Consider the following 18,055-nt stretch of genomic DNA (forward strand, 5'->3'; position numbering starts at 1 on the left):
TTTGAATCTGCAGTCTCAGCCTCCAGTCTGACACAGGGTAGGTCTTTGGACACCTTTACTGATAAATCACGAAGCCCCACTCCAAAGCTGTGAAGTAAGAGGAGTCATTCTAACCACATCTCTGTCACATGCATGGGTCATCTTAGCCCCATTTTGCAGCCGGGGAAACAGGCACAGAGAGGCCCAAGTAGACTTAGAGGTCATGCCAGAGTTGGGGACAGAGTCTGGCATGCAGTGATTTGCTGGGAAGCTCAGCTCAGGGATGGGAAGTCGCTGGGAAAGAACGCCGGGTGGAGAGATGTCACAGATGTGAGGACACGGCTATATCCGATGATGAATGGACCCCTGAGGTCAGGATTTTGCCTCAGTGGCACATTAGGTGCTGGGAGGCCTCTCAGAGGCACCTCGGGCCATTTGCCAAAGAGCATTATGGATTCTCAGAAGCACCTGCCCCTCATCAGCCATTCCTGGGGCTGATGAATAGCACTTAGGCTGCCTTCTCTCAAGGCCCTTTGAGAGCACTGCACAGCCTCACCCTCACAGCAGGTGCTGGGGAGGCACCCTCCATCTGGCGCCCAAGGTGAACTTGGAGGGTTCCTGGCTTCGCTTCCCCTTGGCCCTGGCGCTCTCCCATGAAACGGGGTCTCCTGATCCTGCAGCAACCCCTTTAGAGGCCGCTCAGCCCTAACTCCCCTCGAGGAATCACCAAGTCCAGCTTGTCAGCTGCATGAATGGCTGGATTCCTTGAGCCCTTGGTTTGGGCTCAAACCAAGGTGTGGGTGTGCACGTGCATGCTCAATTGCTAAGTTGTGTCCAACTCTTTGAGACTCTGTGGACTGTAACCTGCCAGGCTTCTCTGTCTATGGGATTTCCCAGGTAAGAATACTGGAGTGAGTTGTCATTTCCTCCTCCAGGGGATCTTCTCAACCTCGGGATCGAACCCGAATCTCCTGCCTTGGCAGGCGGAGTCTTTATCACTGAGCCACCTGGGAAGCCCCAAGGTGTAGGCACTGGCTCCATATCTTCCCTTGAGGAACTGGACCCTTGTTCCCGGTTCAGATGGATGGGGGTAGAAAGAACACGTGGTGTAGAGTCCAAAGCACTGGGTTCAAGGTGTAATAGGGACCACTCTCTGGCTGGTCGATGCTGGGCCAGTCACTTGCCCTCTCTGAACCACAGATTCTTCACTTGTAACCCGGGCATGAGGACACCTATGTCACAGGATGGCTGTGAGGGTCACTGGAAAAATGCACGTGAGAGGATTTGAACTGTGATGTTCTAGACTGATGTTCAGTACCGTTTTCATGACGTGTGGGTTTTGAGCAAGGGGAAGATATTTGAGGTTGGGGGAGTGAAGGCCCAACCTGAAGGGATAAAAACTGGGGTCAATACAAGAGCCTTTATGCTTCTGCCCTGAAGGAGGAAGAGGAACAGTGTGAAGGTGTGAAAGGCAGCTCTGGGTCAGCCCCGGGAGAAGAGGAGACTGAGGGTCTCAGAGGGTCTCGGAGGTGATGGAATGAAGGTGTTAGGGAAGAACTGGGGAGTCTCTGCTCTCTACCCCTCCCAGCGCTGGCGTGTGGAGCACGAGAAGACAGGAGATGGTGAGGGAGGGAGATGCCAAGGAGATGATGCGGGAGGTGATGCTGGGGAGGTGATGCAGGGAGAGACGAACCATCCTCACCAGGCTTGGCAGTGAGGCAGGCGGGGTTTGAGAGGCCATCTGGAATGACCAGAAACTGGCTCTTTTTGCCACAACACTTCATTAGATGGAACAACAAGAAGAAATGGAGGGGTAAGGAAGTGAGGACAGGAAGGCGATAGTTCTGAGGATGTTTTCGTTTCTATTTTTTGAGTCTGAGGACACACCCTGAAGAACTCGGGGCACAGAGGGATGGCCGAGACTGTCTCTAATCAGCACTGTCCCTCCGTAATGAGCAACCTGAACTCAGCACGGCTCGAAGGACGGAAAATAAACAGTGTCTTCTGAACACACATAAGATACGCCACCAGGTCAAGAACACTGTCCCTGAAATCTCCCCCTTGACAGAGGTGCCCACATGGCATCAGGGCCAGACTTAGCAACAGGGCAGTGTGGGGGCTGGGAGCACCCACACACTGGGGCCAGGCGGTCTGGGTTCCCAGCTGGGTGACCTTGGGTAAGTCACTCAGCCTCTCAGAGCCCCCGCTGCCTCATCTCTAAAACGTGGGGATTAACCGAGTTGATTTATATCAAGCGCTTAGGACCATCACTGGCTAACAGTAAATGATCGAAGTCCCAGGGGTGGTTATTATCATGACAACCTTATCGCCTATTATCTGAGCCAAACCTTCCTGTATCCTGTTTGCATGTTCAGACTAAACAGCATCTCAGGGCTCAGAGCCCCACCCCACTTCACATCCAACAACACGTGGTGACCCCTTGGCCGTCCCCGAGGCAGCCTCTGGCCAGGCAGGGCAGATGGTGTGCCCAGTGAGATCACTCTCAGATCCCGTGACTCCTGGAGACCGGGCCAAAACTGTGTCCCAGGGCACCCTCTGTGACGCTGACCCCGTGTGAGGAGGACAGACAGGGGAGAAACAAACATGCTGGCATAGAGAACACTCCATCCTGTATCACCAGTGGGATAAAGCCGTTTTGGAAATGTGCACGCACAGAACGTTTATAAACAAGAAAATAGCGCAGATATGCCTATGTGCAAACCAGAAATTGGAAAGGATTATATGCTCTGGGAAGGGACATGGAATCAGGGAGGCTTTCTCTTGTTGTTGTATACATTTTGGTTTTATTATACTGTTTTCTAGACATGTATTATGTTTTAAATCTGATGAAAAGCAATAAGTATATTCTCCTTTTGGCAAAACAAAGCACCCTGTGACAAAGTCAAAGGTTTGTCCCACAGTGTGCTGCTCCTTTTAAAAAATAATTATTATTTTTAAAAAATTTATTTATTTATGTGGCTGTGCCAGGTCTCAGTTGCAGCTTGTGGGATCGAGTTCCCTGATCAGGAATTGAACCCAGGCCCCCTGCATTGGGAGTGAGGAATCTTAGCCACTGGACCACCAGAGAAGTCCCTGCGCTGCCCCTTTTATTCACAAATCACAAACTGCCTGTAGCCACCGGCATGGCTGGGGGCTCAAGGTGAATAAGAGGCTTAACACTGGTTCTAGGCATCAGTGTGAGGTAATCAATCATGTCTGTGATCAATCACAAAGTCAGAGGCTGCCTCGGGGGACACTGTGTGGGGGTGTTCTTACCTGGGACCAGAGAACCACCACCAGAGGTGCCTGATGAGGGGATGGGGGGCACTGGGGAAGGCCTACAGAGCCAGTGGAGGCCCCTGGATGGGGAAGCTTCACACACTGGAAGCAAAGTCATGACACAAAGAGACAGGCTTCGCTAGCAGCTGACATGCAGTCTTTCAGGTACACATTTAATGCAGAGAGCCAGGGACACCTGGACACAGCACTCTGCCACAAACCCTTGCCTATCACAAGCATAATTCTCTGAGATCTAGTGACACGTCTGAACACATTGGGGAGCTGTAGTTGTTGATGTATTAACATCTGCTGTTGTTTAGTCACTAAGTTGAGTCTGATTCTTTGCGACTCCATGGACTGTAGCCCACCAGGCTCCTCTGACCATGTGATTTCCCAGGCAAGAATACTGGAGTGGGTTGCCATTTCCATCTCCAGCGGATTTTCCCGACCTAGGGATTGAACCTGTGTCTCCTGCATTGGCAGGCAGAGTCTTTACTGCTGAGACACCTGGGGAAGCCTGTATTTTCATCTACCTTGTTCCAAAAGGAGATCTAGAGAAGCAGGGAGGTGAGGAGCCCCAGCAAAGCTGAAGTTACAGCCTTACAAGCCCTAGAAAATGTAACTCCCAAATACAATGTGTAACTGTCCATAGCTACATAAGAATACAAAAACAAAGGCTCTTTAGATAAAGGGGGAAACCAGGCAATTTTGCCACATCTATTAAGTTTGGGAAAGTAGTTTCAATATTTGTCAATAAAACTTCTCATTGAAATTAAAATAAGAAAACGAAACTATTACCCAGCATGGGACCCTGGGGCATGCTCTCTCATTTGGATAAATGTGCTTGACAAAGTGGAGTACAGTGGAAAACAGAAAGTTGTATGGAGTGAAGAAATGACCTTGAAAGAAAGAATTTCAACACAGCTTTGGAACCAGAGCCAATCCAGGCGTACACATATCTGGATCAACTAAAATGGACACATGAGAAATTCAGATCGGGGAGAAACAGGCAACGAGACCAAGGTCACATATTTAAGCCCTGGACCCCCCAAGTATTTATTTCAGAAAAAGCACAGGCAGCCTTGGTTGGTTGCAAAACACCCATTATTCAACAGAAAGCCCGGGACATCATTTCTGTTCAGAAATAGAAATTACAGTCAGGGAGGGAAGACAGACAGAGAGAGCATATGAGAGAGAAAAGGCTGGCGAGAAAGAACTAAGAATTTAGAAACAAATTCCTTCTTGGAAAAGGAGAAAACACTACACCTGGGGGCGGAAGCCCAGGGGCCCCTGCAGGCCTGCCAGTCATGAAGCAGAGAACAGAGCAGACTCGGAGCTGTCGCCCCGCCCTCTTCTGAGTTGCTCCTGGGTCTCTTAGTGTCTCATAAATTACCATCAAAATTGAAACCATACAGGAATACTAAAACCCACTGCATTGTAACTTTAAATGGGTGGTTTTTATGGTATGTGAAACATCATCTCAATAAAGATGTTTTCAAAACATTACAGAAGAGGTTCAAAGTCAAATTTATTTTCTTTTGCTAAATATAAAAATACATTTGCCCTCTAACCTTCCTGTAAGGAGTAGGGCCCTCTACCCGTGGTTCCCCCGTGGTAGCAAGTGGTTCTCCCTGAGGAACGGCCAAGATGAAGCAGCGTGTGCACAAACCTTCTCACTGCTGGGCCATCCAGCTTTGGCCCAAATCTAACCCCCGGGGGGAGCCTGGGATAAACCATGACGGTGGCTTTGCAGTGTCTGTATGGTCTGAGAAGCTTTACCTTCTGGTGGGCAACAACCTCCCCACCCCCCCCACCATTCAATGGTCATGAAAGTGTAAGTTGCTTAGTCGTGTCCGACTCTTTGTGACCCCATGGACTATACAGTCCATGGAATTCTCCAGGCCAGAGTACTAGAGTGGGTAGCCTTTCCCTGGGCTTCCCTTGTGACTCAGCTGGTAAAGAATCCACCTGCAATGTGGGAGACCTGGGTTCGATCCCTGAGTTGGGAAGATCCCCTGGAGAAGGGAAATGCTACCCACTGCAGTATTCTGGCCTAGAGAATTCCATGGGCAAAGTCAGACATGACTGAGTGACTTTCAATGGTTCTAGTCTCCATAGAATGAGGGGTTATGGATGAAGAGGTGTGCCAGGGAAAGCGCTTGTCCAAAGGGCCCCTTCCCAGGTGGGCAGGCAGACTGTCAGGGGTGAGAGGTCAACACATCTTCCCAGGGGAGCTGCAGAGTCCTCCCTGTTAAAACCCAGAGTTGTAAATACACAGCAGAAAGAGAAAAAATGAACTTCCCTGGCAGTCCAGTGGTTAAGACTTTGTCTTCTAATGCAGGGGGTGAGGATTCAATCCCTGGTCGAGGAGCTAAGACCCCACATGCCTCATAGCCAACAAACCAAAACATAAAACAGAAGTAGTATTGTAACAAATTCAATAAAGATTTCTAAAATGGTCCATATTTAAAAAAAAATCTTTAAAAAAAAAAGAGTGGGAAAATGAATTGCTTGCCTGGGGAGGCTGTTGTGCTAGAGAGATGGAGAGTAGGTATCTGAGGGGCCCCTCCAGGTCAACGAGCCCAGGCAGCATTCACCATCCCATTCCTGCAAAGCTCAGGGTGAGCAGAGGATGAGGCAGGCAGGGCTTTCTCTCTCTCTCTCTCTCTCTCTCTCTCTCTCTCACACACACACACACATACACTAGGTGCCTTGGGGAAACAGAAATACCACAACTCCCTCACTTGCAAAGAATTCACCACACACATCTCCCTGACCTCACCCCTGAGATTAGGCTGGAAACATGCGTTCTCAAGACATGGGTAGGAGTCTATTACCTACCTGGCCTCCTTCCACTCAACATTTGGGCTGGTCTTTCCTGTTGTACCTGTACATACTCTAATTGTACCCATTTAGTCTCCCCATTAGAATGAAAGCTCCTGGCGGGTGGAGACTCCTGTACTTATTTTTTTTAAACCACTGTAAACAATTCAGCGGGCTTTCCCCAGTGTCTCAGTGGTAAACAGTCCACCTGCCAATGCAGGAGATGCAGGAGACTCGGGTTCACTCCCTGGGTTGGGAAGATCCCTGGAGGAGGAAATGGCATCCCACTCCAGTATTCTTGCCTGGGAAATCCCGTAGTCGGAGGAGCCTGGTGGGCTACAGTCCACGGGGTGGCAAAGAATCAGACACGACTGAGCGACTGAGCACAAACCACTCAGTACGTAGCGCAGAGCTCAGCGTGGAGTCTGTGCTCAATGTATCTTCCCCAGTGGATGGACTGAAAGCCCTCCACGTGCAACCCTAAGCGCTGCACGCTCTCACCCTCAGGCCTTTGCTCCAGCTGGTCTCCCTGTCAGGAAAGTCCTCCCTTCGGCACCTCTTCCCCTTTGCCTGGCTAACTCCTACTCAAGGTTCGGGCTCCATCAAAGCAGTCGTCGCTTCTAGAAGCCCTTCCGGACTCTGCCAAACTCCTTCACGGGCGCCCCTCACAAACATTCACCTGGTGCTGTCATCCTCTGGGATGCTGATGCTCTAGGATGGACGGGCCATAGCCACCCCCTCCACCATCATGTCTTCAGCACCTGGACTCACACCTCGCAGGAGGAAGGCCCCAGTGATGCTGCTGAACCAAGGAGTGTGGGGGCAGGAAGAGGGTCCTGGTGGGATGGAGGAGGAGACAACATGAATAGATGACACTTCCCCAGCTCATAGTCAGTTGCAAATCTGAGAGTTGACCTGCTCTCTTGCGTAGGCCACCCCAGCTCCCTGGATAACTATCCCTCACACCTCACTGAAGAGCATATTCCTCTGTGATGGGGCTAGAGACTCAAATTCCCTCCCCTCTTTGTAAACCTCAAGGGACCAAATTAAATGAGTTATAACTGCCGTGTCCAAAGGGTGTTAGTTAACCAGGAATGACCTTGAGTTTGTCATCTTTGTCATTAAGGTCTGTCCTACTCTGGTTCCTTCTCCTTCTGCCTCCAAAACAGACTTGTTCTTCAGGCATCTGTCTGGGGGTCGCTGCTTGACTAGGTTAGAATCACAGAATCCTGGATTCTAAGCTTGGAATGGACCTTAAAGAAAGAGCCTCACAGGGGCTTCCCTGGTGGTTCAGTGGTTAAGAATCTGCTTGCCAAAGCAAGGGATGCAGGTTCGATCCCCGGTCCGGGAAGATCCCACATGACACAGAGCAACTAAGCCCGTGGGCCACAACTACTGAACCCTCGAGCTCTAGAGCCCATGTTCTGCAGCAAGAGAAACCGCTGCGATGAGAAGCCAGCACACTGCAACTGAAGAGCAGCCCCTGCTTGCTGCAACTGGAGAAAGCCCATGAGCAACAACAAAGACCCAGCGCAGCCAGAAGAGAAAGAGAGAGCCCCACACTAGCACAGAGAGGTGAAGTTAACTTGCTCTAAGTCACACATTCAGTCAGGGGTGAAGCCAGGATTCAAACCTGTCTTAGCACATTTCACTGAAGACACCCCAAGTAAGGCAGAAACACTGTTTTCCAAGCATCAGATCCATGCATTTGATAATACAGGTCAAGTGCAGTTCTGCTTACTTAGAAAATACCACGATGTTTTTGCCATTAAATTAGGAACTTGTGGTCTAGAGGCCATCTTTATCCCTTTTCATAGGTTTTTCTACTCTCTGTTCTCTGAGAGTCCCTACTACAGTTCTAGGACATCTCATCTGTGCTTCCGGTCCTGTGTGCTCAGTCGCTTGGTTAAGTCCAACTCTTTGTGACCCCATGGAGTGTATCCGCCAGGCTCCTCTGTCCATGGAATTCTCCAGGTAAGAATACTGGAGGGGGTTGCCATTTCCTCTTCTAGGGGATCTTCCTGACCTAGGGATTGAACAGGCATCTCCTGCGTTGTCAGATGGATTCTTTTACTACTGAGCCACCTTTTGGGGAGGAGAAAAATAGTCTGATTCCTTCAAGTTACACATAGGATGAACAAATATACAAGAAAATGAGTTCACTGAGAACAGAGTAAAGATCAATGAACTCCTCTTTCCATGGAAGAAAAAAAAGGACACCAGAGTCTGAAACATACTCAGAGGAACCTTTGTCAATGCAGGCTGTGCATGAAATCCAGGGCTCTCTTCAGGTGTGGCCCCAGGGACATTTTGGGAGTGGGTATCCCTGCCCTGTGACAAGGTCCAAGGACGCTCAGGATGAAGCCACATCATATGATTCTCTGTCACCAACACTTCAATTTCTCAGCTCAAGAGAAAAAGCAAAAGTAATTAGAAACCTCCTTGTAAAAGACCATTTGCAATTAAAGAGCACTGTGCTTTCCTTTGCATCCTGTGGCTTATTGTTCAGACAATATTTTCCAGCAAGCCATGAAATGTTGATTGATAAGCAATATTCCAGGCACAAAGAATGTCTAAGCACCGTAAGCCAGTGATTGTTCTAGGTGAAAGAATACAAGATGGGATACTGCAAAAGGGCTGCAAAGAATCTGATTTTATTTAGGAAAATCTAGTTTTAAAAAAGTGCAATGAAACTAAGGATATTACAGATATAACTCAGATTACTTGCATCTTAATTTAAATATTTATCCCATCTCTTCCAGATCTTGTTGAAAAAGATTAGTAATCTTCTATTAAGTAAAAATATGTGTTTGCATTTAGTTAACATGTTAGACAGAATAAAGGCATCTTAAAGATCCATATCTACATCCTAACCTCCTTGTTACTTTATGTAGGATTAAGGTTGCAGATGGGATTAAGGTTGCTAATCAATTGACTTTAAGATTATTCTGGATTATCTAGGTGGGTCCAATGTAATCACAAGGGCCCATGTGAAAGATGGAGGTAGGGAAGTGGTATCAGAGTGATGGGACTTGAGACAACCAGTCAAGTTGACTTTGAAGATGGATGGGACCATGAGCCAAGGAAGTTGGAAAAGGCAAGAAATTCAGCCCTAAACCCTCCAGAAAGAAATGCAGCCTGCCATCACCTTGATTTTAGCCCCGTAACACTCCTGTCAGACCTCTGACACCTCTACAACTGTCAGATAAAATAACTGTGTTTATATTTATCTGACAGATAAAATAACTGTCAGATAAAATAACCTAGTTTAAGCCACTAAGTCTGTGGTGGTTTGTTACCGAAGCAAACAGAAAATTACCAGTTAATTTCTGTAACTCTGCTCATTAATGTGGACCAGCACATTCATAACAACTTGATTTTGGGAAAAGGGAGGAAAGAAATGGACATGGATGGCGTACCTGCCACGTGGCAGGCATCACACCAGGCCCTGTGGCATGGACCATCACATGGTCTCCCCCACCCTCGGGCCAGGTCAGCACTGATAGCCCCCGCGTGCCGCCAACGGCTCTGAACCTCCAGGAGGTTAAGGCGGTATCTAAGGGTTCAGCTGGTAAAGTGGTGGAGCCAGGGTGTGAATCAGGTTTGCTGGCCTCCAGAACACTTTCGATTTTTCTTTCTTTCTTTTTTTTGGCCATGCTGTGTGGCATCCAGGATCTTAGCTCCTGGACCAGGGACTGAACTCGAACCTCACTGAAGTGAAAGCATGGAGTCATAACCACTGGACCATAAGGAATGTCCCACAGAGTGCTTTCTATTTCATGGTGTCACCTTCCTTTTGACTCAAGTTAAAGGGAACAAAAGCCCACAGGGCCTGCTCTGTCCGACTGTGCATATGGATGCCCCAATGTGGTGGCCACATCCTCCCCACGTGCCCCGCGGGGCCCCTCCTCCCTTCTCTCTCCCCTGTCAGCACCCACCACCTTCCCAAAGGGAATGGAGTTGGAGACCAGGGCAGAGGTGGAGGAGGCTTCTCCCCACAGCTCTGGTCCTTCCATGGCCCCAACCCTCTGCACTGTCCATTGGAGAAGCACAGAGACAGAAGTAGTAAAATGCACCGTGGTCTGTGCTAGAGGGAGGAAGTGACTGCAGGAGCGGAGTCTGACCCATAAACCACACTGATGATGGCCCATGGAGGAGCTCTCATACCACACACATATTTGCAGACTAGGAGTGGGCGTGCGCGGGACAGGGAAGGCTCCTTTTCCACTCTGAATGGTGGACTGGATGGAAGAACGCTCGTCTCTCAAGTGGGGAGAGATGGAATCGGAACCATCTCTCTGGACATCTCACACCCACCAGACAACCCCAAACACGCATGCGCCGTGTAACCAGGTGGCTCTCGCTGCCTCCTGAGTGTTCAGGTAACACACCTGAGATTTGCTCTGGGTGCAAATGTGGGTAGTTAATCATGCGAGGAGGGGAGAGCCTGTTCCAATCAAAGGACAGAATCCAGTTAATTAAGAGCAAAGCTTTGTGCTTTAAAAGGCACACATTCAGACCCATCCATTAGTCTCTCTGGTTTAAGATGACTTTTAAATCAAAGCTGTCAAGCTGAGGCTGTAAGAAGCATCTATTATTAACAGACAGAGAGAAAAGTGGGCTAAGTGACAGGCTCACCAATCACCACATGCTTGGTGGTGGATTTGGGAGCCAATTCAGACATGTCAGCTGTGTCATAAATAAAGTTTATAGCAGCTTTCAGGGTATAAAATGCATTACTGATGCTGAACTCAGGGGCTGTGTCTATCAGCACCGCGCCCATGCACGTGTACATATGCCCTGCAGTCCCAAAGGCATACCTTTGGGCAGGAGGGTGAGCCAGGCAGGGAGATGATGCCCTAAACAGGACAGAGCCATCCTACTGGCCCAGCCATGGGTGAGCAGTTAGGGGAAACTCAGGGACCAGGGTAGTGAGCAGATTATGAGAAAGGCAGGTACCAGCCCCCACACGGGGGCAGAGGTGGCCCTTGCCCTTGGATAGACTCAGTCTGGCGAGAGAGATACACAGGCAAATACTGAGTGACACAGGGTAATTTCAGAGCAACTCTATGGTCAGCTCCATTTTTGGAATGCTGCCTCCCGTGGGTGGGGGCTCCAGGATGGAAGACTTCTTGAGGTCTAGTTTGGGAGGGGAGACAAAGAGATAAATACTGATCAAGGCCATGGGTCAGAAGAGAGAAGGCAAATTGCCTTGTGTCGCAAGAGTCTGTGATTCTATGAGCTGAGTATGGAATAGGTGCCAGAGGCAAAGGTGTAGCACCTGAAAAGAGTTGGGGGTCGAGAAGCCTCGAGGAGGCTCTGGAAAGAATGTGAGCTTGAGGGACTTCCCTGGTGGTCCAGTGGTTAAGACTTCGCCTTCCAATGCAGGGGGTGAGGGTTCGATCCCTGGCAGGGAGTTAAGATCCCACCTGCCTCAGGGCCAAAAAACTAAAACATAAAACAGAAGCAATCTTGTAACAGATTCAATAAAGACTTTAAGAATGGTCCACATCAAAAAACATCATTTAATAAAAGGTGAGCTTGAGCTAAGACCTGAAGGGAAGGCAGGCTTAGAGGGACAAACTCCTTCCTCTGGGCTGGTGAGGGATAGAGACAGGGTTATTGACAGGCAAAGTGGGGGCCGTCACTGGGCAAAGGGACATCATTGATCAAAGGGGTGTTGCTTCAGAGACAAGACATTTTGGGGGAGCCCAGCTCTGAGAGACTTGAGGCCAGAAGCTAAATAGGTGCCAACATCAAGGGAACAGCTCCCTACAGGCTTCTCTGAGGCAGCCTTGCTAGTTGGAATTTAACAAAGAACAAAAAGCATGCATCCTGCGCATTTGGCTCTGGGGAAAGTGTTGGAGCTGTTAATTCCTGCAGAGTCCAAATTCCTGCACCACGTCTAAGTTCCAAGGGGGTGGCAAGTAGACAGGCCCTGGCTGTGTGCCCACCTCTGACCCCCTTCCAGGGTGACCCCTGGACCAGAAGCAGCAGCAGGTTATATAACCAAGCCATGGAGAGGCCTTGGCCAGAACCACCTCATTAGAAAAGGCTGCAGCAGCAAAAAGGTTTGTGAGGAAAAAGGGGGTTGGGGCAAGAAGGAGAGGGAACAGTTGGGGTGGGGGCTTGAGAGAGGAAGACAGCATCATGGCGCCGGGGAGGGGGTGCCCAGAGTCACCCGAGTGAACGGAATGCCTTTTGGAAGAGACAGTTCTCAGCACATCATTAGTTGTTAAGGTCAGCAGACCCTAGGGAATTCTTTGATGGTCCAGTGGTTAGGACTCCGCGCTCTCACTGCCAAGGGGAGGACCCAGCTTCCATCCTTGGTCAGGGAATTAAAATAGTGTAAGTTGCAGGGCATGGACAAAAATAAAGTAAATAAATAAATAAGCAGGTCAGCAAACCCTACAACAATTAGTTTTCAAATTCTGGTAAAGGGCTCTCCTGGGCACAGTGACCTTCCCTAGAGAGGTCAGCCCTGGGAGGCTGCCACTGCACACAGTTACCTCCTCAATCTCGCTTATGTCTTTCCAACAAGAAAAGCAGAAAAGCATGCATGATTATCTAAATAGAAGTGTTCTCTTTGTTTTTCCCAATTATTATTCTTTTATTTGTGTGTGCTCAGTCGTGCCTGACTCTCCGCAACCCCATGGACTGTAGCCCACCAGGCTCCTCTGGTCATGGGGTTCTCCAGGCAAGAATACTGGAGTGGGTTGCCATGCCCTCCTCCAGGGCATCTTCCTGACCCAGGGATTGAACCTGTGTCTCTTGCATCTCCTGCATTGACAGATGGATTCTTTACCACTGAGCCACACGGAAAGCCCTGCTTTTCCCAATTATTAACCTGTGATTGTTAAATATGTGGAAGGATCAGCAGTCCTTCTAAGAGGGTGAGAATGGTTAGCCTTGGGCTCAGGGTCCATCTTCTGTCTGGTAAAGAGATGATTCCACTTTGCAGAGGAGGCAAAAGAGAAGCTGAGCAAGTTGCCCTAAGTCACCTGGCTGGTCAATGGCCAAGTAAGGCAAGACATTAGCTTCTGTCTCTGACATTGTTTTAATTTAGTAGAGGGCTCCTTTGGCTGTACCACGGGCTCAGAAAGCAGCTGTCCATTTTCCAGAGGTTTCCGGATTGACTTTACATCAATGGAGATGTGCTCCAGCCATGCTTGTTCTGTGCTGCCTGCAATCTCTAGCTGGCGGGTGTCAGCAAGCAAAAGGTTAGGAGGCATCTGTAGGACTCACAGTCTCAACCATATGTCTGGTATCATTTTGGCAATTGTCCAAGAAAAGGGTTGTTTTTTTAAAAGTTAAAGTAAAACCCAAAACATAAACTACTCTGCAGAAAAGAATACATGCATCATTAGATCCAACACACCCCACTGAAATATCCTAATGAGCGCCAAGGCTCATAAATTAAAGAAACAAATGAATAATGCAAAGTATAAGCAACAAATGAAACCTCTCTCTGAATTCAGAATAAATCTACTGCAAGTGGCTGGAGATGATAATATTATTCCTAAGAAAAACCTGCTAGGATTTAGTTCAAGCTCATTTTGTAGGTCAATTGCTCACGTCAACCTTCTCAAACCTAACATTTTATTGCTTATCTTTTTTTATTTTTTAAAGGAAATCCATAGGGACTGGACTTCCCCGGTGGCTCAGTGGCAAAGAATCTGCCTGCAATACAAGAGACACGACACACGGGTTCTATTCTGGGTTGGAAAGATCTTTCAGAGGAGGGCATGACAACCCACTCCAGTATTCTTGCCTGGAGAATCCCATGGCTAAGGCTACAGTCCATGGGGTTGCAAAGAGTCAGATATGACTGAAGCTATTGAGCACACACACACACATGCATGCACTTAGGGACTTCCCTAGTGGTCCAGTGGCAGACTTCTAGCTCCCAATGCAGGGGGCCCGGGGTTCGATCCTTAGTCAGGGAGCTAGATCCCACATGCCACAACTAAAGAGTTCGCAGGCCACAACGAAAGATCCCACATACTGTAACTGAGACCTGGTACAGCCAATAAATAAATAAATACTTTTTTAAAAAAAGGAAATTAAAAAAACCCCTCAAACCACACACACACACAAAAGGAAACACACGTAACAGTGCAAAAGTTCCATCAGGAACATGTTAGGATGCAGAGACTCTGAGCAGCATGAGGAGAGCTGGTCCTGTCCAGAGAGAAGCTCTAGGGACCTGGGATCTAGCCAGCAGACTAACCTTTTCTGAACTCACCAGCATTGCCTCTGTTTGCTCAGTCCTAGGAGGATTGCCGGAGATGTTCTATCATCTCCCTTCAGCTCCAGCAGGAGGACCAGGGCCTGGATATGATCCTGGGACCAAGCCCAGGATGGAGGGAGGGCTGCACATGACAAGCTGGAAAAGGGTGGACTGACTGTAGAGAATTCAGAAACAATAATAAAACTGATGAGAAGTCAGCCTGCTTCCTATGAGCGTCACGTGTTGGAAATCCTCAACAACATCAGCGATAACATTCTCCTCCCTGAAAAATGTCTTTACGGTCTAGGCTGTGAACAACTGGTGCCAATGCTCTTGAGTGTCAATAATACATATGTATGTTCAAACTCGCACATGTAAAAACGAGTCCTTCCTTGTCTTCTCCATGGAAGTCATTTGGAGAATTCCAAGTTACTCAGTCGGCCTCAACATATTTTGAGTTGGCTCCATATGGCTGTTGGGAAGAAATCCTTAACAGTTCAGCACTTCGAAACTGTTTCAGGCGACTTTTGTGTTTCCAACCTTAAATACGTCTGCATTTAAGCAGTAGGTTGTAAATTTGAATAGCGGTAGCACCATGATCATAAAGCAGCTGAATTACTTCAGTTCTGTCATTCCATGTGGCCACTTGGAGATTTTGTGTTTAAAACTGAAAACAGTGAGTGTTTCCCTGGTGGTCCAGTGGTTAAGAATCCACCTTTCAATGCAAGGAACACCAGTTTGATCCCTGGTCTGGGAAGATCCCACAGGCCACGGAGCAACTGAGTCCATGCACCACAACTACGGAAGCTTGCATTCTAGAGCATTCTAGAGCCTGTGTGTCTACAAGAGAAGCCCCCACAGTGAGAAACCCCCACAATGCAACTAGAGAAAGCCCACGTGCAGCAACAAGACCCACCACAGACAAAAATTAAAGTGAATAAATCTCAAAAAAATAAGTAAATAAAATTGAAAACAGTGAGAGTGAGTGTGAACTGCAAAGTATATTATTTTTGCTTAGTACATACAATGTTTACTCCATACGTGACATATTTTATGGAGTTTGTAGAGTATTTTTTTAATGGAAATCTATTCTTTTAAAATTGTGAGTTGTAACTTTTAAAACTAAAGAATTAAGCCAGAAAAATAAAGCAGTGTATCAGTGGCACGACTTAGTATTAATAGTTTTTAAAGTATAGGCAACTTTTACAGATGTCTTGCTTTTATTAAAGTTCACCTATTAGTAACAAATGATAATTTACATAAAATATCATTATATCAGGCTACAACCAAAGAATCAAAACTCATTAGATGAAAAAAAATTTTTAATAAATACTTGTGCTTTTTTCCCCTCCATTTTTTTATACTATAGTATTCACTTTTATTTTAAAAAAATCATGGTGGGAAGTCCCTGGTGGTTCAGTGGTTAAGAATCCACCTTTAGGACTCTGTGCTGACATAGCTGAGGTCCCAGGTTTAATCCCTGGTTGGGGAACTATGATCGTACAGGCCATGAGGTGTGGCCAAAAAAAAAGAGAAAGAAATCCTGGTGTAATTATTATATGTACAGAGTTCAAGAAATGTTTTATTATCTGTGTTTCTTTTCTGGTCATTATGATTACTTCACTTCATGATTATTTCTGAAGATAATTTTGTCACATAAAGGAGGGGACAGTTAAATGACTGGGTGTCAAGGGGCTTGGTACCTCTCTTCTGAAAAGTGGCATATGATGGTGGGCAAGCCCCTTCAATCAACTAGCTCCAATCACCCACAGATCTACAGAGAGGGAAGATTAATTTCTGCCCTAACCCTAACCCTGATGCTCCTTTCTCTAAACACCACCTCACACAGCACAGGGACAGTGAATTCTAGAATCTAAGGCGATGATGTGAAGGTTTGTGACGGCTTCTCAGGGCCAGGGATGAGAGCTCCAAGCAGGGCCAGCAGAGGGTGATGCCCCCGGTGAGGTCTGGCCCCCGTCCAGCCCTGAAACCAGAGGCTGGCCCTCACAGCAGCCAGAGCCTGTGGTCCCTGCAGCCATGACCTACTTCCCAGTCCACCAGCTGAGAACCGGGCAGCTATGACAAAGCAAAATTAAGTGGATTTGAAGTGAGCCCATGCTAAAAAAAAGTCTGAGCAGTGTGCAACTTTTTCTGGGGATGGGAGGAAGGTGTCAATGGAGAAAGGAAGAGTTTAATCTTGGAAATTAAAAAATAAATTGGGGGGGTCATAGAAATAACAGGCTTTGAAGCTGAAAGATCTGGGCTCAAATCTGGTTCTGCAATTTATTGGCTGGGTGATCTTGAGCAAGTGACAGTCATTCTGGGCTTCAGCTTCCTCATCCATAATGTGGGGCATATCCCACCTCTAGAGGCTGACCCAAGATGAAGCCAAACCTCTGTTTTCTGAGTACTGGGTACCATCTTAGTTCACCCTCCATCAGTTTTCAATGATGACATAAAATACTCTACAGATAGAGCCAAAGCCTGGTAGGGCCTAGGCATCCCACTTCAGGGCTGCCTGATGATCAGGCAAAGAAACCTCTTTGAGAGTGAAGAGTATGCCAAACTTTATCCAGGAAGAAACTTTGCTTGCCAGAAGGTGGAGAGCCTGCCAGTAGGGACTGAGTACCTATTATCATTTCCCCTGGAAGCCTGGACTTCAGAGATCTGTCAGCAGCTAACAAAGGCCAGGTAATCCTGACACTGTAAATAAACATGTGCAAACTGTCGGTAATGAAGGATAAATCACCAGAACACTCTATACCTAGGGTTGGGAGACTGGATTGCAGGTGGGAGAGAATAATAAGGAAAGAAGGAAGGTCTAAGCTGTGATTTAAAAATAATAAGGTTTTGTTTTTGTTTTCTGGTAGAACATTAATTGAGATGTTTCTATAAATCCCTACTAAACAGAACACAAGACCAGAGGTACCAATGGCCATTTTTACTACCACCTGAGGAAGGCTAGGACCCCGGTTCTATTCCTGGGTCAGGAAGATCCCCTGGAGAAGGGATACGCTACCCACTTCGGTATTCTTGGGCTTCCCTGGTGGATCAGCTGGTAAAGGATCCACCTGCAATGCGGGAGACCTGGGTTTGATCCCTGGGTTGGGAAGATCCCTGGAGAAGGGAATGGCTACCCACTCCAGTATTCTGGCCTGGAGAATTCCATGGATGTATAGTCCGTGGGGTCACAAAGAGTTGGACATGACTGAGTGACTTTCACTGCAGACTGGGGAAGGCTATTCAGGGAAAGTAGAGCCAAGAGAGGGTGCATTCCAGGTTCTTGTTGATTTCATTTGGATGGATTTGTTGATTTCACTGATCCCTGGATCAAGAAGATCCCCTGGAGGAGGGCATGGCAAACCACTCCAGTATTCTTGCCTGGAGAATCCCATGGACAGAGGAGCCTGACGGGCTATGATCCATAGGGTCAAAAAGAGTTGGGCACAACTGAAGCGACCTAGCATGCATGCAAACCTAAAGTTACCTATAGTAACTTCTTCTTATCTGTATAGTGGGTATAAATCACATCCTTCCCAGTCACTGGGCCTGTCCCATGTAGGCACATAATGAAGTTTGGTTGAATTAAATATGAAATTTCATGAAATATGATATTTACATATTATAACCTAGCTAAATATCCTTAGCTTCCTGTCTTTTGGAGGAGTTTGGGGAGATTAAATTTTTAGAGATTGATTTATTCATTCAAGAAAAGCTGAGTGTTAAGCACAATGCAGGTCGGTG

General features: G+C 47.5%; 1 protein-coding gene across 21 annotated transcripts in view; it reads right to left on the reverse strand.

The window, feature by feature from the left end:
• Window positions 1–18,055, reverse strand: part of MAPT (microtubule associated protein tau) — a 120,874-nt gene that overhangs the window by 68,146 nt on the left and 34,673 nt on the right. For 2 of the 21 annotated variants that reach the window (XM_070479596.1, XM_070479595.1), the window contains exon 2: window positions 6,761–6,917. The exons of the other annotated variants lie outside the window; for them this stretch is intronic. The gene's annotated coding sequence lies outside the window, so the exon portion shown is untranslated. The remainder of the gene's footprint in view (window positions 1–6,760; window positions 6,918–18,055) is intronic. 21 annotated transcript variants of the gene reach the window in all.

This window comes from Odocoileus virginianus, chromosome 17, assembly GCF_023699985.2.
Source record: "Odocoileus virginianus isolate 20LAN1187 ecotype Illinois chromosome 17, Ovbor_1.2, whole genome shotgun sequence".
Lineage (NCBI taxonomy): Eukaryota > Metazoa > Chordata > Mammalia > Artiodactyla > Cervidae > Odocoileus > Odocoileus virginianus.